Source organism: Haliotis rubra, unplaced genomic scaffold (assembly GCF_003918875.1).
Source record: "Haliotis rubra isolate DU_JTF1 unplaced genomic scaffold, ASM391887v1 Scf157, whole genome shotgun sequence".
Classification (NCBI taxonomy): domain Eukaryota; kingdom Metazoa; phylum Mollusca; class Gastropoda; order Lepetellida; family Haliotidae; genus Haliotis; species Haliotis rubra.
In genome coordinates, this window is record NW_025765525.1 from 743,605 (window position 1) to 760,777 (window position 17,173).

Here is a 17,173-nt window from a genome sequence, read left to right on the forward strand (position 1 = left end):
CGGCGGTCTTGGGCGGTACATGATATATGCAATGGTTGTGAGCTGTTGTCAAAGGACACATGGTAAGATATTTCACTGCGGTCTTGGGCGGTACATGATATATGCAATGGTTGTCAGCTATTGTCAAATAACACATGGTAAGATATTTCACGGCGGTCTTGGGCGGTATATATATGCACTGGTTGTGAGCTATTGTCAAATAACACATGGTAAGATATTTCACGGTGGTCTTGGGCGGTATGTAGATGCACTGGATGTGCGCCATTGTCAAATAACACATTGTAAGATATTACGCTGTGGTTTTGGGTGGTATGTATATCCAGTGGTTGTGAGTTATTGTCAAATAACACATGGTAAGGTATTTCACGGCGGTCTTGGGCGGTACATGATATATGCAATGGTTGTGAGATATTGTCAAAGGACACATGGTAAGATATTTCACGGCGGTCTTGGGCGGTACATGATATATGCAATGGTTGTCAGCTATTGTCAAATAACACATGGTAAGATATTTCACGGCGGTCTTGGGCGGTATATATATGCACTGGTTGTGAGTTATTGTCAAATAACACATGGTAAGATATTTCACGGCGGTCTTGGGCGGTATGTAGATGCACTGATTGTTAGCTATTGTTAAAAAAACCATGGTGTATGTATATGCAATGGTTGTGAGCTGTTGTCAAATAACACATGGTAAGGTATTTCACGGTTGTTTGGGGGCGGTATGTACATGCAATGGTTGTGAGCCATTGTCAAATAACATATGGTAAGGTATTTCACGGCGGTCTTGAGCGGTATGTAGATGCACTGGTTGTGAGCTATTGTCAAATAACACATGGTAAGATATTTCACGGCGGTCTTGGGCGGTATGTATATGCAATGGTTGTGAGCTATTGTCAAATAACACATGGTTAGGCATTTCAGACAGTTACGACCTAAATAGGCTAATGCACTCTGTTATTGTAGAAAAAACCCATTGTTTTTCAAAATCAGTATGCAGGAAGTACTCGCGTAGTCATCCTAAACATTGTTTAAGCTGTAAAACTGTAAATATATTGAAATCAAAATTGTTCTTATTGTTTGGAAAATATTGTATTGTAAATAAAAATTTAAGAACAAAGAATTTGCCGCAAAGTTGATTCATACCATGATGCATCAGACCTTTTCGTGTATATATCTGTGAGACTATTGGGAGGGGGTCACCAAGTTTGTTCTGGAAAGGTAGAGAGGGGGGAGGGGGTCATCAATTTAGTACACATGTACTAGGGGGTATGTCTTTAATTTTGTACATGACCGTTCATAATTAATGGCTAAGGGGTGTGGTGGTGATTTTAAAGAGGAGGGGGGTGTCACTTTTTTGTGTGTGGAAAGGTAGCGAGCGGGAGGAGTCATCAATTTAGTACACATGTACTAGGGGTTAGGTCATCAATTTTGTACATGACATGCGGGGTGGGTTGGGGAACACTTACATTGTACATATACTGGGTGGGTCATTCGCATTGTATATACATGCTTCCCCATAAAAATCAACATAGTCTCCCTTACCCCCCCCCCCTCCCTTCGCCCCCCTTTGGGCATAAATTATGAACGGTCCCTTAAGCCAATGAAACTGGTTCAGCCCTTGCCAACTCATCTTGCTTCAAAATGGCGAAGCGTGTTGCGATCATAGGAGCCGGGTGTAGCGGTCTGACCGCCATCAAAAGTTGTGTGGACGAAGATCTGAAACCGTTTTGTTTTGAGCGAACTGATGAGCTCGGGGGATTATGGAATTTCACGGAAAAAGTCCGCGAGGATCAGGGGTGCGTGATGAGATCGACCGTCATCAACACAAGCAAGGAGATGATGTGCTTCAGCGACTTTCCTATACCTAAAGAGTACCCCAATTACATGCATAATACGCAGGTAAAGTCATTGACGGTATTGTATTGACTCTGCATATGTTGCCTCAGTGAGGGACTATTAGGGTTACATATTGTATGACAACATTATTGCATTTGAACTGAATGAAATGTTTCACCGATCGGCAAAAACTATTTATTATGTAAAGACGAAGACCGGGGAATGTTTGAGGTAGGGCAAGTTTTTCGTAATCATATTGCATGCATATTGTATGCAATGCTAATCGTAAAATATGACATCGATAATACACAGTCATCTCAAATATAACAGCCACCATTAAAAAAATGACTAGTACAACATTAAGGAGTGCTGAATCATCGTACGAGCCACAGTTGGCCCCGACGTAATGACCTCTAATCCCTACTGAGATATGTGAATTACCGAGGTAAATTCTAGTCACGTGTTCATAGCATGAAGTGTCGACGTTGGTGACACGTTGGGGTACAATCGAAAGCATACAGCACACTGATAGCACTATGTTAGTGCTATTTCGTACTATTTACACATACCGACCTAAAAAGAGTATCTATTAATAAACTCGCTGAACAATCAATAGTAGATAATCTTAGTTTGCACAACCCTCGAGACTTATGTACAATGGTGAGAGGGAGGGGGTGGGGGTGGGGGTGTGTGTGTTTCTAAGGCTGCAGCACTCCCAGCCCAAAAAAATGAAAGAATGAGTGAGTATGGTTTTATGTCGCTTTTAGCAATGTTCCAGCAATATCACGCCGGGGGCTCACCAGAAAAAGATTCCACACATTGTACCCATATTTGACATCGAGGTCTTCGGCGTACGAGCGAACACGTAACCACTGGGCTACCTCACCGACACGAAAACAAAGACGGTGAAGCAGCCGTGTCTTTTCTGTTAACGCAGGTATGGGAGTACTTTAAAATGTACGCAGATGCCTTCAGTCTAAGGAGACATATCCAATACAACAAAGAGATCCTGTCCCTGAAGAAGTCAAGTGACTACGACCAGACCGGAAGATGGGATCTGCAGATCAGAGATCACAAGACCGGAAGTGAGGAGACGCAGGTGTTTGACGCGGTGATGGTGTGCACGGGTCATCACGCCAGCAAGAACGTGCCGTACTTCACAGGTCAAGAGGACTTTCAGGGGAAGATCCTTCACTCTCACGACTACAAAGACTGGACCGGGTACGCTGGGAAGAGGGTCGTAGTTATCGGTGTCGGCAACTCAGGCGTGGACGTGGCTGTGGAACTGAGCAGGGGTGGGGCAGGTGAGTAGGTGATTTGAGTTCAAAACCGCTTTGGGCAGTATCTCCGCTATACCACTTGATCCCCGCTATACCACGTGAAATGAAATCTCGAAATTATACAGAAACAAATGTCCCCAAACCCAGTAGCATCTTCGCCAGACAAGAGAGTCAAATAACTGTGAAAGACTGTGTTAATATGGAGGTTGGTTGGTTGTTTTACGCCGCACTCAGCAGTATTCCAGCTATATGGCGGCGGTCTGTAAATAATGGAGTCTGGGCCAGACAACAAGTGATCAACGGCATGAGCATCGATCTACGCAGTTGGGATGCGATGACACATGTCAACCAAGTCAGCGGACCTGACCACTCGACCCCGTTAGTCGCTTTTACGACAAGTATGGGTTGCTGAAGACCAATTCTAACCCGGAGCTTCATTGGTGATATGGAGGTATCCCTTCTTTGTGACCAGTGTAGTAACAATAAGCAACAGTTTAACATCATATATTGGATTGCCCCCGTTATGTTAATATAAGACAATATCTCAGAAGTACCCTGCTCGAGAAAAGTGATCCATTGTCCCAACATTTGACCAAAGGTTCCATACGTTCAGTTCAAAGGACAATACTAAAGTCCTGGGCCCCGTTTCTCGTAACTTTTCTCGTAGCATTCGTACCTCCTATGTTACAGTATAGGAGATTCGAATGCTACGAGAAAAGATACGAAATCTTAGGCTTACGAGAGCTTTGTGAAACGAGGCCCTGGCAAACAAGGACAAGTTGAGCACCGACCTGACAATTGACCTCTATTAGCATGTATGAGTGCCGCCTAATGGGGCTTGCCATTGTTAGCGAAGGGGCCCCAGGTTGTCTGCGATCAAGTGTAGTGTGACTTGCTACACCGACGTGAGAGCACCTACGCGCGAAATCAGTTTCATCGTCATGTAATGCACGTGCACTAGCCTACATCTGCTCTACCTTTCACAAACCAAATGGGTTTGCTCACTGCTGTGCACTGCGTTTTCGGGAAGTCTGTCTCCCACATGCACTAGTCTGTTGTATTTGATAGTTTGAATCAAACATGGCCTTGGCGTGTTTGAGCACCCTTGTTTGGACAATGTTTCATTTCACTCGAGCTCAACAAATATTGAATCAGTTGCTTCACTGCATGTTCTAACATGTCGTTTAAAGTGCCCATTAAGCACACAAAAAGTTGCATTTACATTAGAGTATGAATGACCTCACCACGTTTAAGTTTGTATATGACCATCAAGTATAGAGTGTTCCCATACTATATATTTGTAGTATATGTTGAACTCAATATCACTTCACCTTTAGATTTCACTGTTAATGTATGACCAACCGACGATTGCTTACGCAGGTGTTCCTCAGTACCAGACGCGGATGCTGGGTAAGCAACAGGATTTCAGAGAAGGACTTCCTCGGGACTTCCTGGGAGAACAAGATTCAACTCTCTCATTAGCCACACTCTTCCATCTGGATATCTGGCCGACAGAGCCGAGAAAAGTCTCAACAAACGCTTCGATCACGCACTCTATTCACTCAAACCAAAACACCGGATCTTCGCTCAACATCCTACAGTAAACGATGACCTGCCCAATAGAATCGCGACTGGTTCTATAAAGGTCAAGGCTGACATCAAGAGGTTTACCAAGACTGGCGTGGAGTTTGTTGACGGGACGGTGGAAGATGATATCGACGTTATCATACTAACTACGGGTTATATATTCGGCTTTCCGTTTATAGAGAAGTCTGTTATCGATATTCAGAAGAATAGGATGAGGATGTTCAAATATATGTTTCCACCTGACCTACCGAAACAGACAATAGTGGTGATTGGTTGTTGCCAACCCGTCGGCGCCATTATGCCTATCGCCGAATTGCAGTGTCGCCTGGCAGCCAGGGTTTTCAAGGTAAGTAGGGTTGACATTTAAATTATTAATTTCTTAATTTAATTAAGATGTCAATAAAGCATGAGAGTCAGAGTCAGTGAAGCATAAAACCAGCAATATCATGGCGGGAACACTAGGAGCAAGGTTCAAAAATTGTACTGATGTTGGCATGACAAGCGAATACGGCAAGCATTGGGCTATACAACCACCAACAAGTCCATCATGGTAGGATCCGCGACATCCGAAACTTGACCCTCATTCCTGAAAGTCTTTCTTTCTGTATCATTACCATGTCCTCTCTAATCTCTAGATTTGGAACCCGTGAAGGGCCGGGTTAGAATATTGGCCTTCAGTAACCCATGCTTGTCGTAAGAGGCGACTAACGGGATCAGGTGGTCAGGCTCGCTGACTTGGTTGACACATGTCATCGGTTCCCAATTGGGCAAATTGATGCTCATGCTCTTGATTACTGGATTGTCTGGTCTAGACTCGATTATTTACAGACCGCCGCCATATAGCTGGACAATGGCTGAGTGCGGCGTAAGATTTGGTTTGGTTTGTTGTTTTAGGCCGCATTCAGCAGTATTCCAGCTATATTGCGGTGCTCTGTAAATAATGAGTCTGAACCAGACAATCCAGTGATCAACAGCACGAGCATCAATCCACGCAATTGGGGTTCGATGACATGTGTCAACCAAGTCGGGGTTGCCTCTTACGACAAGCATAGGTTGCTGAAGGCCAGTTCTAACCCGGACCTTCACGGGTACATTTTAGACATAATGACACAAAATGACGACGCACAATCAGCTACTTAAAGCATCAGACCAGATTTGTTAATGCATAAGGCCATCTGGAAAAGTATCGAAGGAGATTCGGACACGAACAACATGTTTGCCGTGTTTGATTATCAGAAGAAAAAATAATATGAACACCTGATATTTCACAAACCGGAATGTATTTTGCATCTCATCCATATATATATATATATAGTTTGCAATAGACGTGGTATGATTGATCGAACAATCGATAAATTGTAACTGATCATGGCCTTAGAGTATTATTGCAGTGCATGTATATCGATGACAAGACAAATGAGAAATATCTGACATCGATACCGCGATAGCTATATATTTTATATGTAAAGAGAGACAAGATATTGATACTAACTTTTACCACTGGAATTTACAATGCAGACCTGATATTCGTTCGTTTTGGGCCAGGGACGGGGTAGCACACTGGTTAAGCGTTTGTTCATCGCGCCTGTGACTAGGGTTTGTTTCCCAGAAAGTGTAAGCGTCATGTTCCCCGTCGAAGTGTTTGTTTTTCATTATTACCAGGAGGGTCAAATCTAAACCAACTCACTCACTCACTCACAAACATACTCGCTCACCTATTCTGCCACGCTGTCACATACACATTCACCCATGTCTCACCCATTCACTCAACCAAGCACTCATTCACTTACCTACGAATTATTCAACAAATTCTCCCACTCTAATTCTTCCACAAAACTAACCTCGTGTTTGAAGCCCTTAGCTAATGATACACCAATGGTGATTTCAGAGTAGTCAGTTCACTCACTTATGTTCTAGGGCGCGTGTTATCTCCCGTCGAAGTCTGAAATGTGGGCAGACATCGGGAAGAAGGAGGCGGCCATGGCGGCGAGATATGTCGAGTCCCAGCGTCACACCATCCAGGTTGACTTCATTGATATCATGGACGAGCTGGCGGAGCTTGTCGGATGTCTGCCAAATATAGGTGAACGATGAATTATCTCCCCTTAGTATAATGGAAGAATCTATTCACCGAATATGGGTTAGGAATTATCTTAAGGTATAGTCTTACCCAACCACTGTTGACGAATGAACCTAATAAGTGAATAACGAATTATCTCACCTTGATGTAATGGAAGCCTCATCCCACAGAATATGGGATGGAAATTGTCTCACCTTATAATCTTACACAATAGGGATGATAAGAGATAAATGGTCTTCCATGATCAAACAATTAAATGTCTGAACATCCTCTAAATAAATGTTCTGAACGAGAATAAGAACAAGTTTCGGGAAACAGGCCTGGCCCATCTGTCCAGTGTGAATTATCTGTGTGGAGCCAGCAAGACCCTGTGTTTTCAGACCAGTTTCAAATTTGAGATTCTTTCGATTCAACATAGAAAATTTACCATTACTATTTTGTATATGAATATTATTCCACTTCTCTCTGCCAGGCCGTCTTCTGCTGACTGATCCGAAACTTGGACTCATGTGCTACTTCGGCACCACCACCCCCTACCAATACCGTCTGATGGGGCCGGGCAGGTGGTCGGGGGCCCGGGAGGCCATCATGACCCAGACATACAGGATGGAGTACCCCTTAAGGACCAGACCTCTGCCCGAAGGTACAAAGACGCAGTCGTCCCACAGACTCCTCACCCTGGTGCTGCTAGTGGTGCTCATTGCTGTCCTTTATAAACTTTTATTTTAAAAGACGTGGGACGGGTGTCATCTGATAGTCAAAGATGTATGTATTCTACACAGATATGCTTCCCATGAGGAACTTCAAAATCAGGAAACTGTCAGTGGGATTTCCCGACTGACACTAGAAAGATTTCAGTTGACGTGTAACAGAGATTACATATGGTGACTATTGACGTCTTTTTCAGAGACCAGTAACTAGGCCACTCTCAACTCTACTAAAGATTTATCTTACTACAAGACTACTCCAGGTTTAATTTGTCAAAACTACTCCAGTTTCAGTTTGTCAACACTACTCCAGATAGCATTCCCGAACACAAGTCAAGGTTCAAAACGCCAAGGCTATTTCAGGTTTATTCCCCTAACACTACTCCGGGTTTAATCTGCCAACACTAATCAAGATTCAATCTGCCAACACTAGTCCAGGTTTATTCCCCTAACACAACTCAGGGTTTAATCTGCCAACACTACTCTATGTTTAAACTACCAACAATATTTCAGGTGGTTGACACTGACTTTTTCTGTCAGTTACTGCCAGCACTACTTCAAGATAATGCTGTCTCACGAATTGTTCTGGGTTCCTTTTGATCTATACTTATTTTTTATTTTAAAGTATCTTATTCAAATAAGATAACTCTTTTTCTGTGACTAGATGCCAGTCTAATAGATTTTGTAAATATCTCGAAGTATTATATACATCATGTTCCAATAACATTAAAATCAGATCTCAGTGTTCCGTCACTACACGATGATCGCGTCAGAACGACCCTTTACGAAATTGACCGACTGATGGAAAGTCTAACAAGAAGTTGACCTTAGCCAATCAGTAAGCAGCTTTCTCAAGCTTTGCGCCAATGGATTTTAAAAATAAGCCGCTTCCAACTGAACAAAAGAGCATTATGGATGTAACTCAGTACTTCCCACAAGCTGTGGAAAGTCACTTCCGTTGCAAATGTTTATCAAACTGTAGCGAGGGATAGACTATGACTGTCCTGAGGAATACCCTGTTAACTTCTTTGAGGTTGCATGATTAGAAAACACATTCCGACTGTCACTTTATATACCTATGTGAAATGAAAAGTCGTTTTTATCTTACCTGTAATGGAATTTGCTAAGTTCTTTGTGTAGCAGATGCGAAAACTGTGTTAAATTTGATTAGTGTTCATTCAAAAACAAAACATTCAAAACATGAAAACATGTTATTAGTTCTAACAAACAGTGTTATTAGTTCTAACAAACAGTACGAAAACATTGCCAATTTTCCTGGAATGTACGAATTAATACATTTCACCTCATAACCAGTAGGGGCGGTGGGGTAGCCCAATGGTTAAAGCGTTAGCTCGTCACGCCAAAGACCTGGGTTCGAATCCCAACATGGGCACAATTCTGGTGTCCCCCGCCGTGATGTTGCTGGATTATTGCTAAAAGCGGCGTAAAACCAAACTCAGTCAGTCAGTCATAACCAGTAAATTAGTGATTAGACCAGTAAAAGTGGTATCAGAAAGTATAGTTCTAACTGAAACAAGAATGACATCTCAATTGAATTGCGATCTATTACCCCAGTAATCTGTCCAGACCCTCGATGACATCAACAATGCCTCTAGTGTCGATGGACAGAGACATGGGCATGGTTGTATTAGAACTGTAAAGCACATTTATCCGTACATGACCACAGATTTTTAATCTCTGTCTCTATCTTCCCCAGAAACCAAGCAAAGAAATACTCTCCTTGTTTTGAAGTACTTATTGTTCAACACGAACTCAAAGTAACTCAAGACTTATACTCAACAAGAATCATTATATCTGTACCGCACTCATGAATAAATCCCAGAGCTTAACATTATTAATGTGAATGTTTAATTTGTACTTTTATTCAAAGTTGTCAATCGGCTTAGTCCAAACACCATGGGTTAGATAAAACACAGTAGACCTTTCGGTGGTGGAAAATAAAAAGATGTATGAAACTGAGAGAATGTGTTTGTGGGGTGGTTTTCTTCATAAAAAGAACCTAAAACAACTTATGATGCGTCCTGTAACGCTTGTCCATTGGCTATTTGTCTTAGTCACAGTTGAACTGCTTCAGAAAAACCTATTTGTACCTCATCTTTCAAACTTATTATGAAAAGCAAAAAAAGTATGTAATATTTCCCACTAATATTTGAACCCAATAGAACGTTATAGGAATTGACAGGAAAGTATACCCTTACAGATGTCATCAGAGTACAAAGAGCGATGGCATGGCACAAGCCTGTTTCAGAGCACAACCAATACAACAATCAAATACGATTCATGAAACATCGCTAAAAACACGATCATTTACTGAGAATCCTGTATAGATCTGGGATAATACTGGTCTTCTGCAGCAAAAGTTTGTTGTAAGAAACTTCCTCATCAACATCCAGGCTGCAATTGGTCTTCATCATTTGATGCAAGAGGCTCTCTTGCGGAGATCCAGGCTAGAATTGTCTTCGGCAACCCGGCTATGCCGCAAGAAGGTCCCTTGTAAAGATTTTGGCTACAATTGGTATTTAGGAACCAATATTTGTCGCCAGAAGCTCCCTTGTCAACATGCAGGCTACAATTGGTTACAAACACGGTCACCTATCCAAGGACTCTCCGCTCTCAACGTTTTGCATAACTTCAACTGATTTGTGACCTGAGCTCTTTGCACAGGACCACACACCACCACACTTGTATAGAAAAAGGGAGTTCCTAGATACACTCCAATTGTTGTAAAACTAACAACAGTCATTGAATATAGCTCAGCATCACATCCTAAGGTTTGAAGCTATATTTAGGGATCAGCCCACGACAGAACATGAGCTCTTTTGTCATATTTGAACAACAACTCTGAAGTTTATGAAGTTATTATGAATAACATCAAACAGTATGATCAAAGCCTGATGCATCTTGTAACAAGATTGCTAGTTTGAAAGGGGTTTTTTAACTTTGGAGCTCGGACAAAAGGAAAACTATTTGAAATTACTTTGGTTTTCTCACAAGCAGCCTGACAATTGCTGTTCCAAACAAATGCTAACTTTCTGCCCAGCAAATTAGTCAGAGGTGTCACTACATATGAGAAATGTTGACAAAATTTACAATATTGACACCCATACACAGATCAAGGCAATCCTTTTGTTTTCGAGAATTGGGATTTTGAAATAACTGTCACTTGGCTTGATCAGGCTGTACCTGACCTTAGCTGGTGACATGACACAAATATTGTACATGAGTCTGAGTAAATTTACATTTTGTAAAAGTTTCATTTTATTTGGCTTCAGTGAATCTGTCAAAGAAGAAACAGATCTTTTTCAGATGTTCCTCCACTCCTTGGAATCTTTGATCATTAACATCATTAACAGAGATTTTGACATTGTCGAGATTGGCCGTAATGTCATTGAGAGCTTGGAAGGTGGTTGGATCACCTACATGTATGTATGTATAGATACGTATGTATGTACAGGGGGATATGCATTCAATTTGTATCTATATGAAATAAGGATGACATAGACAAAATTATTCATCCCTCTCCTTATAGCGCTGGAAAAGTGTATGTAGAGATGACCTAAAGGAGAAAAATTTGTCAACACCACAAGAGGAGGAATAAACATATCTTGTAATGTCATAATACTTATTTATAATATCATCACTTTGTATTGATAAAGCACATCTGGAGTCACAATAAATGAGACCAACTTGGTATGTTCAGTCAGTGGAATTTGCCAATACCCCTTCATTAGGTCGAACTTGCTGACGATGGAGTCATCAATTCTTGACATTGGCAAGAGTCTAGATACAACAATCACTCGTTTCATGTCCAGTACACAATCTGTAACAAGCACTCGTCTTCGACACAAGAATGCTAGATGGACTCAACACTTGATTCATATCATCATTGTCCAGGACTCATTGGACATTTTTCTTCAAGTCTTCAAGCTTGATTGGATTGATCTGTTTGGGGTGTTTGTTAGAAAACCATCAGGATTGTTTAGCTTAGGGCAAGCAAGCAATACCACAGAACTTTACAAACTCACAATTCTCATGAGTTTTACAATCTGATACTGCGTCTCTATGACAAATATTAGCAACTCACTCATTTAAGATGTAAAAATGTAATTTACTGCCAGCTGCTTGTCAAAAAGTAACCCGTATCACTGACGTTCTATACTATAACATATTGTTTGTCAATTTGTACTTCCCAGCTTCTAAAATGCCACTCAAAGAAGTTATAACATATTGACCATGTTACCTAGCACATAATGGGTGACCGGGGATTGGCCTAATTATTAAAACTCTACCGCAAGCACCTCTGTCCTTGGAGAATTCATCTTCACAAGCTTTGAAGGGCCTAGCCCTTAACGATGAAGCAAAGCAGACCTATCGTTCAGAAACCTAACAGCATAAACACCCAAGAAAGAAATGGTTTTGTCTGGTGCAATTTAGTTTTCATGCCAACATGCGCTTGGTGCAAGATAAATGAAGCCACTGTCGAAGCTTGCTTGTTTTGACACATGCGGATTCTAAAACATTTTTTGGGATAATCGAATTTCCTGGTATATAAATCCATTGTCAATACCTCCTCCATTACCCGAATTCTATGGCGTCAAAAAATAGAAAGCCACATCATGAATAAGATCACCCGAGTATTATGGAAGTGCCAAAAGTTACTTCAGAATTCAGAAAAATGTACAGAAAAGTTTGAAATTTTAGTAGATTGTAAATTGTTTTTCCTGTCTTGCTTGGCATCATTATAAGTCAAGGATTAAGATTCCTTGTGTATTTGTAAGAGGACTTCTGGGGAAGATCCTTCACTCTCACGACTACAATGGTAGCCTAGTGGTTAAAGCATTCGCTCGTCATGCCGAAGACCCGGGTTTAATTCCCCACGTGGGTACAATGTGTGAAGCCCATTTCTGGTGTCCCCCATTGTGATATTGCTGGAATATTGCTAAAAGTGGCGTAAAACTCAGCTCACTCACTCACCCACGACTACAAGGACTGTACTGGGTACACTGGGAAGTGGTGGTGGTTGTGGGTGTCGACATCTTATGGGGGACGTCGCCCTGGAGCTGAGCAGGGTGGGGCAGGTAAGCGTTGATGCTATTTAAAGCCCACCACTTACTATTCGTTATTTAGTAGGAAGTGACTTAATGCTTAGATTCGATAACTTAGTTGACATTGTGCCATCAAACCTCGGCGGTATGGATTGTTGCTCAAAACACTGGATTGTCTGGTCCAGACACGATGATTTGCAGACCACTGTCATATAACAGAATTAATTGCTGAGTAAGAAATAGAAACAAACCTCAACACCACCACCAACAACAACACTATACACCCCCATACATGCGTGCACACATTGAATACAGCAAGGCAACGCTATGTGACCAATGTTGCACTCTCTCAATCTCGGCATGTTTAATTACACATTATGCCCTTATCAAAATGCTTTTTTTAGAAGTTTTTATAAATATTTCATCCCACAAATGAGTTACGAGATCAGATTCTTATTTTCACAGGTATATCGCAGCATGAGGCACGGTATCTGGTGTGGCAAAAGAATCTTGGACAATATCCTGGTAATTTTAAAAACACAAAATGTTTTATCGATGCGATACACCTGCCTTCAGGAATACGTCCAACAAAGATAGAGGCACTGATATGACACTGGCCACAGGGTATATATTCGGCTTCTGGTTCAATTGATATATCTGTGAGCGATGTTCAGAAGAATAAGATCAAAATGTTCAAATGCATGTTTCCATCTGAGCTACTGAAACATACATAATGCTGATTTGGGTTTTTTTTCCACCTCTTGGTACCATTATGGCTAGTGCAGAATGGCAGTGTCGCCAATTTACTCAAACTAAGTGGAGGGGGACAAGCGTCTTGGTTTATATCAGACTGATTTCAGTTTAGAGAATCGTTACAATACACATGGAAAAGTTCCAATACACACATTTTTCTTCACCCTATACATTACTACACATCATCTGAGGCCGTTTGATGCTGACTTTGCCTCCAACCCCCACAAATACCGCCTGCGGAGGCCGATACGTGGGCGGAGCCATAGCAGGCCATCATGACCTAGGCATTCCAATGGAGTTAAAAAAAACTGTGCAACAATTTAAAAAACATAAAATTGAAAACAGGCCCAATATATTTCATGTGATATTTTATCAAACTTATTTCAAATAATAAATGTTAGAAATATTAACATATTTTCTGATATGATCTTAGATTTACATTATGACGAACTGTGTCACCGTCTCAACTTTTGAAGTTTTTGAAAGGCATTTAGAAGTTGGATGAACATGAATACATGACACGTTTTACGGATAACAACGTCTTATTTATTCTTTACACGACGTTTCAGAGCTAATTCTTGCTCTTTCATCAGGTGAATGACGAGTAGTACAAAGACTGAAAAACCCTAGCCTCAGAGCAAAAAGATCCGGATCCGGATCATCACCCATCCTCGTCAGTATCCCATACCTAGGCCCCATAAGTCACCAGATCAGCAGACTGCTTACCAAAACAGCTAAAATAGACGCCACCTTCACCTCAGCCAGAACACTAAAGAACATGCTACATGCTAATGGGAACGGTCCCACTGAATCCGCCCCAAACCCTAGAGGATGTGTGTACGAAATAGCATGCAAATCTTACATGAAATCTGCCCCTTCGGAACACCTCATCAAAAATCCCAATCACCACATTTCCTGGCTACAAACCAAGATTCTACACACAAACATCAACTACTGGGAAAAGAGGAAACTTCAAGAAAGCATCTAGATCCAGAGAAAGAAGCATGCCATTAACCGAGACCTAGGCATCTACCATCCCAGAGTATACTCTATTGTCCTGTCCTGTCTATCTCTTGGCTTCTTCCTTACATTGTTATCTTTGTACATTAATCCTATCTAATTGGCTTCCTATCATGTTGTTTCATTGGCTTCTTATTAAGTTGTTATCTTTGTACATCAACACACCCCACTCCCACTCTTGGCTTTGTCATTACAATACATTGTTATTTTTGTGCATTAATCCAATCTAATTGGCTTCGTAATTATATTGCTTTCTTTGTACATTCTCCCTCCTTGTATTGTGTAAACATGTTTCTATCTATATGTATTCACTCATCATTCACCTGATGAAGGAGCAAGAATTAGCTCTGAAACGTCGTGAAAAGAATAAATATGAAGTTGTTATCCATACAACGTGTCATGTCATGTATTCATGTTCATCCAACTTCTAAATGCCTTTCAAAAACTTCAAAAACTTCAACTTTTGTTGTGGACATTATGTTGGGACACCCTGTCAATTATGAATACATAATGCCATTTAGAAAGTGGTCAAATGTAACATATGTTATATTTGGGATTACACTTACTTAGTAAAGTACATATTCTTGTACTTTTGGGGTTGAGTCCCATCCGGGATTCGAACCCACACCCTCAGAGTCAGGCACCTAATCGCCAGCACACAAAGTCAGCCGCCTAATTCGCTCAGCTGGTGGAAGCCGTGGTAGCTGGCTGAGTGGGTTTTGTGACTTTGCTGGCCGAATCCCGGATTTGACTCAACCCAACAAAAGTACTAAAATCTGTACTTTACTAAGAAAGTGTAATCCCAAATATAACATATGTTACATCGCGTCAATTGTGTGCATGCAGTGTGCATCAAAGTGGAAAGGGATTTTGCTAAACAATAAAGGTTAATGTCTTTTGGTCACTTTTGGCTGCTGACTTTGTTACCCTTTCCTTTGATTCTGGAGATGGCCTTCAACACCAAAAGGAAAAGTATTGCAACAAGCGCTCAATGTGGGTTAATCTGCATCAAAGTTTCATCGAGTTCCTGTTTTCTAAAACAATGCGAAAATATCAAGATTGGCTGCATATATAGTGGTAGTTTCATCTTATACTTGAACTATTATTTACCAGGAGTTGGAATATATATACTCTTCAAAACAAGAAACTTGACATGCTGTTTTGGAGTTTATAACTGATTCAGACATGACATCAGTTACAGTAAAATCATCTCTTTCCAAATTTTCTAAACATGATTATCCAGAAAGTGTTTGGTAAAACCACAGAGGGCTATTAAAGCAACTTGGTCAGAGTAAAATGTCAATATCTGGTGTGACCACCATGAGCATCGATAATCAAGAGTATCCCAAAGATGTTCAATATGGCACAGATCCGGTGATCGAGAAGGCCAAGGTAACAACTGAACATTGCTGGAGGAAGACCTGTCAAACACGTACAACGTGAGGTCGAACATTGTCATGCTCCAAAGATCAACCGTTGACGTTGATGTGGGGAACGACGTGACGTTGAACTGGTCTTCTGTCAAAACGTCTGGCTTTCCATAGCCACTTCTGCACCGTCTGGTCGGAGATTCGGCGCATTCCAGCGTTTGAACGAAAATGTCGCAACCGGATGTGGCGATTCTGGGCGGCGGTGGTAACTCCAGGTCGATTTGACCTGGGTCTGTCATTAACACCCCCAGTATTTTTGTATCGGATCCATAGGTTTGATATGGTCTGTCTGGACATGCTGAAGTGCCTTGACACATCATGCTGCGATGTCCGTCCTTGTAAACGTCCGATGGCGTTGTGTCGTTGAGCGTCTGTCAGTTTTCTCATTCTCTTGCCGTCTATAGCGGCTTAAATCAATGCATGTGGGGTATCATTGATGTGGCGTTTTAAAGCCTACAGTCATAGGCTTCAGCTCGGGGCGATACACAATTTCATGATGCTCGTGCATTTCATAAAGGGTGCGTTTTAGCGATTCACTACAGACGTGAGTGTAACGTTACATTTTTGTTAATCTTTTCTTTTTTCAAACGTTGTGTCGTCGGCAACCATTCGCCCACATGCTGGGATTCAGCATGGATTGGTTCGTGTCAAATATTTTCCTAACATTCAAATTTGTCCTATGTCAAGTTTCTTTTCTTTGAAGAGTATATGGTCGATTGCAACGAAAAGTGTACACTTCTAGGTACAAGGGTACCAAAATAGAATTGCTTGCACCTTGTAATTCTTTTTACCAATGTAAAGTCAACATATTTGCCTCTTATGAAAATCAGTTGCCATCACTAATCTCTAAAAGCCATAAGTTGGTGGATCAGTGAAGTTGAAGGCTCATTTTCTTAATAACCTACAAATACCAACATCATACCTTGTATATCCTGTGATTAGATGGATTGTATGTTGCCTAACATCCAAATTCACTGTTGTTCTGCATGCACAATAATATTATGTTAATGACTATAGAAAATCTGAAGCCATATCATGATTTCTTTCATGTTTTATAACCTCAAGCTTTACGAAAATAGAACCATTTTGGTACCTTTGTTTTATTTAAGTGAGATAGCACCACTTAGTGTTCTTTTCACAAAGAAATCATTATCACATATCTATCATATTCATCTGAGAGACAACGGGTGGAACTTTCGGTAAGTACAACTAATTTGAAAATGCATCAAAAACTAAATTTTTGGTGGAAGTTAAATACAAGGGCCCCGTTCCTCAAAGCGATTGTAACACTACAATAGTTGTAAATCACTACAATCCAATCGTAACTTTAACTTACAATCACACAACCGTTCCTCAAAGCAATTGTAAATTACAATAGTTGTAAGTTACAATCACTTCCGTAAGTTGCTTA

General features: G+C 41.1%; 1 pseudogene; it reads left to right on the forward strand.

Annotated features, from left to right (window-relative positions):
- Window positions 1-1,638: 1,638 nt before the first annotated feature.
- Window positions 1,639-9,348, forward strand: LOC124271062 (annotated as a pseudogene).
- Window positions 9,349-17,173: the final 7,825 nt, after the last annotated feature.